Genomic DNA, 12,763 nt, shown 5'->3' with positions numbered 1-12,763 from the left:
TCCCTGAAAATAAGACATTTTGTGTCCCAGGGGCAAAAGCATGTGAGTCCCAGGAAACTGACTTGTCTTGATGCTAATTGCAACAAGGAGAAAAATGCATAGCCCTAAAGGTTTCCAACCTGGCTATTGTAGTGCATTACTTGGTGGCATTAATGACTTTTAAGCCAAAAGAACACCATTTCTGTTTATCAGCTAGTGATGTGCAGGTTGACCAACAACCCGCGGGAGCCAGAAGCGCGGGTTCAGGTATCCTAAGCTCACTAGAAAATATCATAAGAGGCTCAAAAAATGACAAAGCAACATTCCGAGGAAACATTGCCTACCATGGTCCATCATCATATGGTGTGAGATGACAAATAAATTGATTGATTTATTGATTGATGAGGCCTAGATGTATTTGGAGTCATTATAGGGCTGAGTTTTGCATCCCTGTTGACGCAAATTGCGTCCAGGTGGGTGGAAGTGAAGAACTTGCATATTTCTGTAGTCATACCATACGTAGGCCTGTATTTTCTGTCAGCCTATTTGATTTACGCCAGAGGTGTCCAAAGGGCAAGGGTAACCCTTTCATGCGACTTAATGCTTCTTTGCCGTGGCCATGTCTGCTACCTTGTAGGAAAACAAATTGTTAGATAACCATTTGTTTAATTGTTTACCATCTGTTTATGAAAACAAATTAGTTCCTCCTTCATAGTTCCGTCTTTGTGCATGTCTACAAACTGTTTGATATTCCTGCCCTCCTGAGGTAAATGGAAAAAATGCAAAGTGATCTTGCTTGTTGAGCTAATGTTGTGTTAATGATATAGTATATTTGGAAAGACAAGCCTTGGGCTGTTTGGCGGACTTTTGACATGCCCGGTTTATGCTTTGAACGCAGTTAGTTTTCCTATTATTATATTTCCCGGGAAACAGGGAATAATGTGTATGTGTAATCCCAGAAATGAACCCCAGTCAGGTCATCATACATTTTCTTGTGGTGCGGAAATACTAGTTTAGAGCATGAATGTTTTCATTAAGAAGCATTTCTATGAGAGTTATTTTTAGCCCTGCAAGTGGCTTGACTCCAGGGATGGCGATGTCAGTCTGTCCTTCTGTCAGTCGTACGATCAGTCCACAACTTTCGTCCAGATTGAAATACTGATGCTCAACAACTATTGGATGGATTGTTGTGAAATTTGTTACAGACGCACACGAAACCCAGAGGATGAATTCTAATGACTCGAGTGATCCACTGACTTTTCCTCTAGCGACACCAGATTTGTTTACGATCAGCAAAACAAGCTGTACTTGTTGTTTGCTAATTGGCAAATGTTAACATACTGAAATGCTCAACCATGTTAGCATGCTGACATTAGCATTTAGCTCAAAGCCCTGCCTCTCAGTTCCTCTAGCCTGGCCTCATACTCTTGGTCGATTTGTAAAAAAACAAGGATGTGTACTCTCAACCCTCACCTTACCCTGATTTGTTTTAATTAAAGGAGCTATATGTAAGAAATCTAAAGCAAATAGTCGTAAAATCCTCCTAATATGTCACAGAGAATAAGGAATAATGTTCATATAACATACTGATCTCACCGACATCAATAGTACAGCCAGAATATTCGCATTTAAAAAAATATTTTACAGTCCGCAAATCATGTTTATGTTTTGAAAACCGAAGATCAAGGATGCAGCGACACGGCCCTGCCATGGCAGCCGTCCGTGGGCAAACAAATCAGTCTCCAGCATGCCGCTGTCCAGCAACCTCGAATCTGTAGGGGAGGGGGGGGGGGGGGTGGACACGACTCGCGGCAGTATTTTGAATTTGAGTGCAGTAACCGTTTTGGCCACATTCTTACATACAGCGCCTTTAATGTACTTGAGATACAAATTTAACATTCTCTTAACACACAGCATGGTTATAGCAATCCTGTATCATTTGCATGGTCTAAAAAGTTTACGTTAAAGATGAGTTTAAATTCTTTTCTGTTTATTTGAAAAGATTTAAGGGAGATGTCATGAAACCACAAGTCAGGAGATGGAGATTTGTTTTCCCTCTGCATGCCTATAGAAATTGTTTCTACGAGACCTGGCCAAAAAATTTCTGAATTGGTTTCAAGAGGATTGTTGCTTCCCCTGAGCTTTCATCAAAAGCTGTGAGCACTTAATATGACCTGTGTCAGATGATCGCTGTACCATACTGCACTCATTGACCCAGTTACCGTCGTAAGGAGCTAAACTTGGACCTGTGTATTCTTTGTTAATGGATTTAACAAATATTGTAGAGTTATAGAAAAACATGCACCAGGGTTTGATAAAGATATGATTTTCCTCTTGTTTTCCTTAATTTACTATGATAAACATTTTGTTTTTCAGCCTTAAATATCACTTTTCCACAATGACAACTTTTGTGGTGTAAAACCCCTTAAACTTATTCCACTGAGGAATCAGGAATTAACTCCAAGTCTGTAGACACTGAAACTATCACAAACAAATTGCAAATGGCCATCAGTTTGTTAAATGATTTGTCATTTAAGATCACAGAAGTTCCCCTGACTTTTAAGCACTTTGCTCTACATATCCCGAACTTTTCAAACCTCTCAGCTCCACAGATGTGGCAACTGCCAACATACACATAAACACAGTGCAGAATCACAGGAGAGCCAAATACTTGAACTGAGGTTACCATGCTCATCCTTGCTTGCTTTTTAAACAAGCAAAGAAACCCCACCCTCCCCCCTAAATCTCTCCTAGCACCCAAGTCCAGGAGCTTTGCCAAGAGCAGCCTAACGCTAAACATTCACAGCGCCGGGGAAGAGAAAGCAAACTCTGGGAAGGTACAGGATTGACGTCAGAGAGAGCCACATGTAAGAAATTCCTTCCTAATTACGGGGAATGCACTGGCTTATTGTATCAAAAATGCTCTGGTTCACATTCATCTTTTAAAAAGGTGGGTGTTTGTTTTATAGATTGTGCTACCTTTTAAGTGTTGTATTAATTCCTCTCTGTTCTTCCACTTTAGCCAGCCCTATTATTTCACATCCTCCTCATTACCTCCATATTTTTCTTTTTTTCCACCATAGTTCCAATTTCTTCCTCCTCCTCCTTCTCCCGTTCCACCCACCTTATTTCTCCTCCTCCTCTGCTTCCTTCCTTCCTCTTCCACTTCAACCAAAAACTGCTTCATAGTAGATAATTTAAAATTGTCAGCCGAGACTTATGTCCACTTTTGCAGGATTCATTTCTTGTCAGGCTGATGTGTTTAGATTATTTCTGCTGACCAGCTGCTGTGCTGTTATTCCTCCTTCCAGGAATGTACGAACAGTTCCTGACTGGTATGCACAACCGTTGTAAACTGGACTCACCTAATTAGGCATGCTTTTTATTGTCAGGGCTCACCTTTCCCTTAAGCAATATGTGTGTAACCCATATTTAATGTTATATATCAAGATATTTGACTCTTCCAACGCCCCCTCTTTAATGCTTTCATAGTGTTAATGAAACAGCACTGTTGGAGCATATCCTTTATTTGGTGTTGATACATAATCTTAGATGTATTTAAAAAAGGAAGGAATCATAAGGGGTTAACTGGCAAAGAAGGCAGAGACAGTGTATCTCACTAACAGTTTTATTAGATTGGAGGAGTTGCAAGGCAAGTTTTTTTTTATTTCAAACTGTGAGTAAATATTCATATCTGCTGGCTTTTGATGGCTTTTACACAAAAAGGTAAAATTCTTAAAAGCACATCTGCTCCTTCTCCCTCATTAAAAAGTCCAGAATCTATGAATATGCAAATATTATTCATTTCACAAGTGTAAGAGCTGGACACAAGATGTCTCCAACAGCACTCAAAAGTCCATTTGTAGTGTATGTACAGTGGAGGTCTGAAGTTTTCACATCACATATTGAACCCTGATCGGCTTCTGGATTAGCTGTGATTGACAACAATCCTGCTTGTGCATTAAACTGAGATTTAAAGTGAGAAGAGAGTCTTTTGCACTTTAGCAGATGAGTGTGAGAACAATTTTCTGGTGTCAAATGCTGCACATACATCATCCTGCACAGTGAAGCTCCAACATCACAGTGAAATATATGCCTGCAACTAAGATTATTTTCATTGCCAATTAATCTGTCAGTTATTTTTTGATGAATTGATTAGTTGTTTGGTTATTATGTCAGAAAAATGATCAGTGTTTCCCAAAAAGATATCTTCTAATGTCTTGTTTTGTCCACAACCATAACATATTCAGTTTATGGTCCTAGATGAGTAGAGAAACCAGAAAATATTCACATTTATGAAGCTGAAATCAGAGAATTTAGTCTTTTATTCTCTAAAAAAAATATTCAAACCCATTAATCAATTATCAAATTTTAAGTAACAATAAACACAGTTTTGAGTAGAGGGGGTCTTAAGAAAGATACTGATAACATAGAGATGAAGTAGTTTCCGATTGAATTTGTATGCTTCAATAATACACCTGTGAAAAACATCAATTGTGTTATCCACGAGATGTGTTGTTAGGATGCTTTGATTCATGTGCTGTCTCTCATATCCACTGTTATCAGCTTTGAAATTCATGTGTTGGTCTGATATTATTTTCACTGCCAATATGACAGATTGTGGAATGTGGAATTTTGTGAGTTTGTCACTCAGACAACAATACAACTTTTATATTAGAAACTGAATGAAGTTTGTATGGACTTTTGTGTATAACCTCAAATCTTAGAATTGGGAGGCACTGTGTAGATACAAATCTTAATCTTTATGTTGACCATTGTCCGTTATAAAATCCTAAATGTCCTGAAGATAGCACCTGTCCCCTAGATATTATGCTCCTAGACTCCTAATTTGCAGCAGCAAATGTTTGATTTTGTGTTCTATCAATATAATAAGAAAATGCTGTAAAATTTGATACTAAACGCAACAGCTAAAATGCAGCATTTAATTTATTTCCCTAGAATATCTGCATGTTACTTAAAATTAGAGTTTTGAGGAGAAAGCTGAAAAGTGACAGAGCCAAGTAAAGCTAAAAGTGGAACAGGGTACCTCTGAAACCAGTTTATTTTAAGGTCTCCTTTAGAGATATGGTTTTGGTGGAAGGGAAAAGGGTTCTGGCTGAGATTAGTGTAGAGCGAGTTGATTTAGGAGAAAGGAGTGTGATGGTGAGGTGTGAGGGGGCTTCACACACACAGGGAGTATTTGTGCTGAAAATGGAGACAGGAGGGAACCTGGGGATTTGTGGAGGCTCCCATATCAACTGGAGGAATGCCTTTGAAGCTTTTTCTTCCTCCCTCTGGATGCATTTTATTAGCGGAGGGACAGCTACTGATCGGACACATTTTGGCGGATGGGAAGACAGATGTTGGAAACAAAACGGAGTTGACAGACAAAGAGGAGGAGGCCATCAGCTGCTGAACTACAGTGATGTTAGCAGCCCCCTCTGCTCCTTCATACAGGCACTTGGCTTCAGCACCAATTACAGTCATCACTGATCTCGAGAATAATACTGATGCTTCGGCTGCTGTTTGCTCACAACATTGTCTGCACCTAAATATTAGAAATTCATTTTATTTCCATGTAGAGGTGTAGCATAAAACAATATACCGAAACATTATATTGATCAAAAACACATCTTTAATGCAAGTCAGTTAGCTATAGCCAAAAATATTGTATTATTTGTTTCATTTTTTTGTGTTTTGCTGATGTTTTTTTCTTATTGTACCTTACACACGTTAAAGGGATAGTTCAGTTTTTTGAAGTAGGGCTGTATGAGATACTTATATACAGTCAGTGTATTACATACAGTCAATGGTGATCGGCACACTCCCTGTAACAAAAGGGACTATCCCCCTTGAAGATCAGCTGTGCATTACTGTGGATTAGGGTTGACAGCAAAACCTATTTTAGCCACTTAAAAAAGGCTTACAGTACCTAAAAAAAAAAATCAATATCAGTCCAAGTGAACACTGTATTAACAATATTTTCTATCGCTTTACCTCGCTGTCAGTCAGCTCTTTCCGTTGGCGCTACATTTTCACAACCCTATAACATTCCCACTCAAAGACGCCCAACTGTGCTGTGTGATGTATTAGGCTGCAGGTCAGCTGTTCAGACTCAGTGGTTTGTGGAAAAGAAAACATGTACAAGAAAATAAAAAATAAACTGAGTGATTATAAAATTGGTGGACCTCTAGTCCCCACCCTACCAGTGCAGGATCTACAAAATGAGTGTCCGCCTCAGGCCACTCGATGCTGCCGTTTATTTAAGTCCTGCCACTTCATTGGTCCCAACACACACTATTCACTCTACTCCTGACCCCTCCCCATAACCCTGCACTCCTGCCAACAGCACCTGAGGCTGTGGGACACTGGGACAACTCCGTCTGGTCCAGCACTCCTGCTTACTGTATTTATGTCATTTTTGTCCTCCCATGTGTCTCTGCGTGCTGTACCGCATCTCTATATTTCAAACACTCCCAAACTTGCCTGCTTTTTCTTTCTGTGTCTGTGACTCTCCTCCTTTGTCTTGTCAAGTTTAAGTTACGTCTGTATCACAGGCAACCAGCAGTTATTGGACAAGTGTTTGCTTTTCATCCCGGGGGAAATAATGATTTGTACAACATAACAGTGTCTTTATTGCTATTGCTTTATTGCCAAAAGTAACTGCACAGTTAGATGGATTTGTCGGTGGACTTGTGAAGTTGAACATGTCCTCATACAATGTCTGGAGTCTCTCTTCCTGTGTGTATAAGCAAGCCTGTGTCTCTAAGCAAGCCTGTGTCTCTAACAGGGCTGGTTTCCATTTGTTTTCACTCTACCTCAAATGGGATTCTTATCTCACTTATCTTGAGGACTTTTCACTTTTTAAAAAAATTCACCCCCTCAGTTTAAACTGATTTTCCTCAGCCCCTCTCTCGCTGAGTGAGATCTTGTTGATGGCACGTACTGTACTGAGTTAACATGAGTTAAACATAATTAATGAGACAGAGGGATAGCATCCAGAGTTTCCAACTCTTCTTGGCTGTTAAGTCTCTTTTAGCTTTTCGTTTTGGTTTTACAGCACCTTGATAGTATGGCTGAATCTCAGCTGCTCTCATGAACATCACAGGGGCAGTCATTTCCATCTGGGGATCTGATAAGCCCAATAAATACAACACCCGTCTCGCAAAAAATTGTAGCACCAAAATACTCAAATATGTCTCTCAGAAGTTAGTGGTGACCAAACCTGAGAAGGTATTAGGAAAAGGAGGTAACCATAGCAACTTCATAGGGAAATAATATGTCAGGACTATATGTCTGCAAGGTTATTTTGTAGTTCTGCCCCCTAGTGGCCTGAAATTAATTGTTACAGCTTTAAATAACTTGGTCAAATCATAGTAATGCTTCTGGTTTCCCTGCAACATAACTCCAAGAAGCACGGACATACTTTATAGCTGTTACCTTGTACGTTCACCCACACATGTACACACACTTGGCCCACAGAGAGATGGAAACTAATCACAGGCCTCAGACACATACACGCACACTGTGATCCTCGAAGCTGGTGGCTGCAACACACACTTAACAGGATTCAACATGACTGGACACGTTGGGAATCACACCCATATTCCAGGCATCGACATACACGCTGAACGCAGCTCTCATGAAAACAGACCACAGGACACAAAAGGTATAATTAACTCCAGTGGTTTTCAGCCTGGTGATGTCACTAGTTTGTCATGTCCAGTCTCTATTTGTCTCACTCTCTGTTTGACATGCACACAGGTACAACTCACTGAGTGGGACAAGTAAGTGTAGTGTGGGATAAAGTGACAGGGCAGCATAATGTGATTGGAATAGTCAAGATGTGAGAGGAGATTATGACAGAGATTGTTAAAAGGCAATACTTCTTGAACCTCGTGTCATCACTACGCCTCAGTCCTTCATTTTAAACTGATGTTGTGTGCATACAGTGTAGTTGCAGGTATAGAGTACATCTTTCCTCCAGAAGAAGCAGTTTGGTCTCTTTCATTTTTGTATGATATGAACAACTAGTTCAGATTTCCTCAGAGGCTCAGAGGATAACGTGTGCAGTATGTAGCTTAGATATTCAGAGTTGAGATCTAGTCAGGAATTTCTGTTAACCTCTCATCCTTTGAGTCTCTCGCTCTGTCACTCTCAAGGTCAATGAAGCCAAGAAATGCCATAAAAAATAGTCTGAAAACAGCCACAACAAGTAATCATTGCTTTGGCCTGAGCTCATGGTCTAAACAAACACAGATGCTTAGGATATTACAGTTTGGAAAGTTTGCTGATTGGTCTTCACAGGAGCTTCCCAGAGCTCAACCAAAAGTTATTTGTCACTCCCTGGAACCCCCTTGGCAAATATAAAGTTTGATTGCTCTTACATTAAATGTCTGCACATTTATTGTCAACTCTTGTTAGTCTTGGATGAAAGGTCACTTTTGCTGAAATTCAGTGGAATAGCCATGATGCAGGTGGTTGGGTTATTCGGGGTAAAATCTGATGTAGACAGATACTTTGCAGATGTGCTCTGATTCCAAAGAAGTAGTGTCCTTTCGCCTGGAGCACACACAGAGACTGTACTTTGCCTAAGTGATGTTCATGTGTTGTAGTCTCTGCATACGTATGTATGACAATATTTGTGACCTATTGCGTGAGCAGTAAATGGAATCCACCATGTGATGTCCACATGTGTAATGCTCTTGCAAACAGAAAGGCCCTTCTCTCTACCCAGTGACCCCTCCACTGCTCTACAGATGTCTCTGTTCCTTTTAGTACACTTCCAGCCCTTTCAGGAGTGAAATGCCACACACGCACAAACGCACACGCATACACACAGCACTCGTCTAAGGTATCACGGGGATCTCTTGTCTCCCAGTGGACTTACCCCGTGTTGCCTGCCTGCTGCCAGACCACATGGCCTGTCTTTGTGAACAGTTACTGTGTATGTGAGGCTCAGTGAAAGTGATGGATTGAAGGGCCATCTGACCTAAAATCTATACCACGATAAATCGTCATATTTAACATGGTAACAAGTTTTTATTTTTCACATTTGTACATACATCAATTTTTTTTTATTTTTTTTAACTTGTACATCTGATATGTTAATCCTGGTTAATAACAGTATGAAGATCGTGCTGCACTGGGAGTGGATTGGGTTGGTGACATATTGCTGTTCTCGGTTTAATTATTTTGTTCATTTATCGAAATCAGTACATTTTGGTCAAAGTAATTTTCCAGTCCCAGTGGATTGTAAGTCTAAGGTGAAGTTGACGAGATGCACACAAACACATGTATACCACAAACACCAAAATTGTTTTTCTTTCTCCTCTTCATACCTACTGAGTTGTCAGAGTTGGGGAGTAATGTATTTAAAATACAAAACATGAGTCACTGTATTGGTGGTAATTTGATTACATTTACTGTCTTTAAAATAGATTACCTGAGCGGATTACCACTTTATTTGTTTTGTTTTATTTCCTCTTAAACCATGTACAAATGGAGTGTAATGCGGACGGCGTCAGTTTGTCGGGAACTGCCCATTGGTCCGACAGCCCATTGGTTTGACATCCCATTGTTCCGACCATATTAAACCCATTGTTGCGAAGTCCGTTCCGAAATCATCATGATGCCCTGTGGTTAAGGTCTGGTTAGGTTTAGGCACAAAAACCACTTGGTTAGGGTCAGGAAAAGATCATGGTGTGGGTTAAAATGAAAAAGAAAGTGACAAACACATAAGCCGTGAGCCTGCTCCGCCTCAAGCACCGCGCGGCGCACCATACGCCCGCCGTGAGCCGTTCAGCACCGCGGACAGTCGGACTAATGGGATGTCGAAATGCTCCAACTGGCTGGAAGTGAGGTAGCGCTGCTGTTTTGAGCTGAACTGTTGTTGGATGCCACTTTGAAAGCTCTGCAATGGATGAGGAATGGCTGATTTGTTAAGTTGAAATGAGGAGTTCTCTACACAACATCTCCTCATTTAACTACAAAAACCTAAATAAGGTGGCAGCTGGCTTTAGAAAGATCACCAGGAGCTGAAAGCTTCTGGTAAATGATAATCGCAAATAACAAGCCACTTATTGTATGTCATTTACAGTAAATAACACAATATAAAACATGGGTCTTCTGTTTAAAGAGTAAAAACACAGGAAGATAGCAAGTACTCAATCTTCTTTAAGAGGTTACGTCTCGAACCGAGCTCACAGCTGATAGCTAACCCATGTGGTTTGTTTACATGGCATAACAGAAGTGCACATTTAACTGATTGAGTGTGGACAGACAGCGATGTTTTTGCTGTGAGGAGATGGTGTAAAAATCATATGGCAAACGCATTTCCCATAAACAGATTTAAAAAGTGTGTTCAGTGTGCCTGCTGTGTCAGAGGAGGTGAACAGCCAGGACACCGTTGTGTGTTTTTGGCATGAAAACATAAGACCCAGACAAATGAGCTCAGCAGGATGATTTTGAAGTGTTCCCAAAGTAACTCAAAGTATTAACCTGAAGTAATCTAAAAGATCCTCCCATTACTGTGAGTCATACACAAATGTACATCAGTAAACACACAGGCGCACAAACCTAAAAGGTCCAGCAGTAAAAATAAAGTCAAAGGCTGTGGTTTGTCTTGCAGGTTTAAAATGCCCAGAGGAAGTGCTGAGTAGTTGGTAAACATGGCCGCAACACCAACAAGTGGTTTTTAGCAAGGCGGTGGTGTGAGGTTATACATGGGTTTAATCCTGCACACAGACGTGGACAAATTAACTTCAAAGCACTAGAAAACAGTCAGATTTGCTGTTCTGTATTTCATTCATATGCAGTAGAGTGAGATGTTTGAGAAGATACAAGTCAAGTCAGTTTTATTCATATATTTCCAAATCATAAAAGTTATCTCAGAACAATTTGCATACTGTAGAGAGCAGGTCAAGACCATACTTTTATTTTTTTCTTTTTACTACCAAGTGCAAGCACATTGACAGTTGCGAGGAAAAACCTTCTTTTAAGAGGCAAAAACCTCGAGCAAAACCAGATATTGGCAGAAGATATAAAAGCCACTTTTGGATATAATTGCTTGCTTGTATGATAGCCTGACCAATGCTTGGTTTTTGAAGCTGACATTGTTATTTTGGATGTAAAAAACCCCCAACAGCTAACAATATTAATATATTTTTTTAAACATGAACTCATAACAGAAACAATAATACTGAAGCAGATTCCTCAGATTTTGCTTGTCTGTACCGAATCACGACCAAGATGCACACTAATCAGGATGTTTTGAATTGTTGTAAGTGTATGCTAGTGTACAAATTATGCAATGGCTACACTGTTTTTAAATGACCTCAAACCTACTTTGTCATTCATTTCTATCCTGCAGTAATATCCACACATGTACACCAGTGCAATAGATCTGCAACAAGCTGATATCGGCTGATACATTTGGTCAAACCGTGAAATATAATAGACAGATTCTAGCAACTTAGGCCCATATCACACAGAAAGTACTCTTCAGGTTGCAAAACTTGTGGTGCACCGCACTGCTTATTTTTTTAAAAATTTATTTAATTAACGCCAGTAAAAAAAAGAAAAACACTTGCTGCACTTTTTTACTGTTTCCAGGCAACCACCCCATCACCTCCTTACCCTAGCCTTCCTGTGTTATCAATCTACCATTTATTTTGTCTAGCTAAAACTACCTACTTATTTTCACAGTAATTTGTAGCTAGTTACGAAAATCTTCAGGCAGAGGGTACTTGCTGTAGCTCTGGTTGAGGTTAAGGGGCTGTCAGTAAATAGTTTGTTGGGCACAGGGAAAGAGAGAGAGAGAGATCTGTGTGGGTACATGAGAACCTAAAAAAGAGGGTGGATCATGGGGAGTACCACCAGTTGGTCCAGGAGCTTCCCCTCGATGATGGTCATTTCCAGGCATGTTATAGGATAACTCTGGGGCAGTTTGACAACCTGCTGCCTGTTGTCAGGCCTAGCATAGCTAAAATGGTTTAGCCACTGCTAGCACCAGTTTCCCTGCCATTTTTACCAACTGTGAACTTGTTGTTGTGACCACTACAGAAGGCCTGCCTTTTGAATTATCCAATTGGACAGTGGGAAAAATGCAGGGATGACGTGGGGCGCTTTTCGCTCGGAGTTTAACCCTATGGGCCCGAATGACGCATAGTGCGTCCAAATTCACACCTGTTCTTCTCTATTGATTTTCTCCGCGACTGTGCGTCATAGCAATAATCCACGCATATCACGTGAAACAGCAGAATGATAGCTTTCCGACTTGTTGGTAGTCCAATGTTTTCACAGCGAAAAAAAATGATAAAGTTACACTAAAATTATGTATAACAGAGCTTTCATGCAGCTCTGCACACACATTACTCTTGGATGGATTACTCGCGAATGCAGGCTCGCACAGAAATGCCACGCATATCACATGAAAGCGCAGGAGCAGAGCTTTCCAATGATACCACACACATCATTGTACTGTCATCGCATCACGCTGTAAATACAGACTGATTGTCTACAAAATAAAAACCTGACGAATTTCTTTACAATCCATTATACAGATCTTGTTATCAGTCACTTCATATAGTGAGGAATATCGTATCTTACCACGTCTTAGGCTTGCGTGTGTTTCTCCCTGTCTATCCACATTGTCAATGGAATTTCTTGCAATAATGAAAAAATACTGGCAATCATGTCCGCCTGGCACAAACCACATGTTTTGGACAACTGTGAAGTGACAGAATGTCCCAGCATCATGGTTCTTATATTGCCAGATTCCAGA

The 12,763-nt window shown here is 40.3% G+C and overlaps 1 protein-coding gene across 2 annotated transcripts in view; it reads left to right on the top strand.

Moving 5' to 3' along the window:
• Positions 1–12,763, top strand: part of hdac4 (histone deacetylase 4) — a 150,505-nt gene that overhangs the window by 37,512 nt on the left and 100,230 nt on the right. The window lies entirely within an intron of this gene.

This window comes from Epinephelus moara, chromosome 7 (assembly GCF_006386435.1).
Source record: "Epinephelus moara isolate mb chromosome 7, YSFRI_EMoa_1.0, whole genome shotgun sequence".
In the NCBI taxonomy this organism is placed as follows: domain Eukaryota; kingdom Metazoa; phylum Chordata; class Actinopteri; order Perciformes; family Serranidae; genus Epinephelus; species Epinephelus moara.
This window is presented reverse-complemented; position numbering and strand designations above follow the sequence as displayed.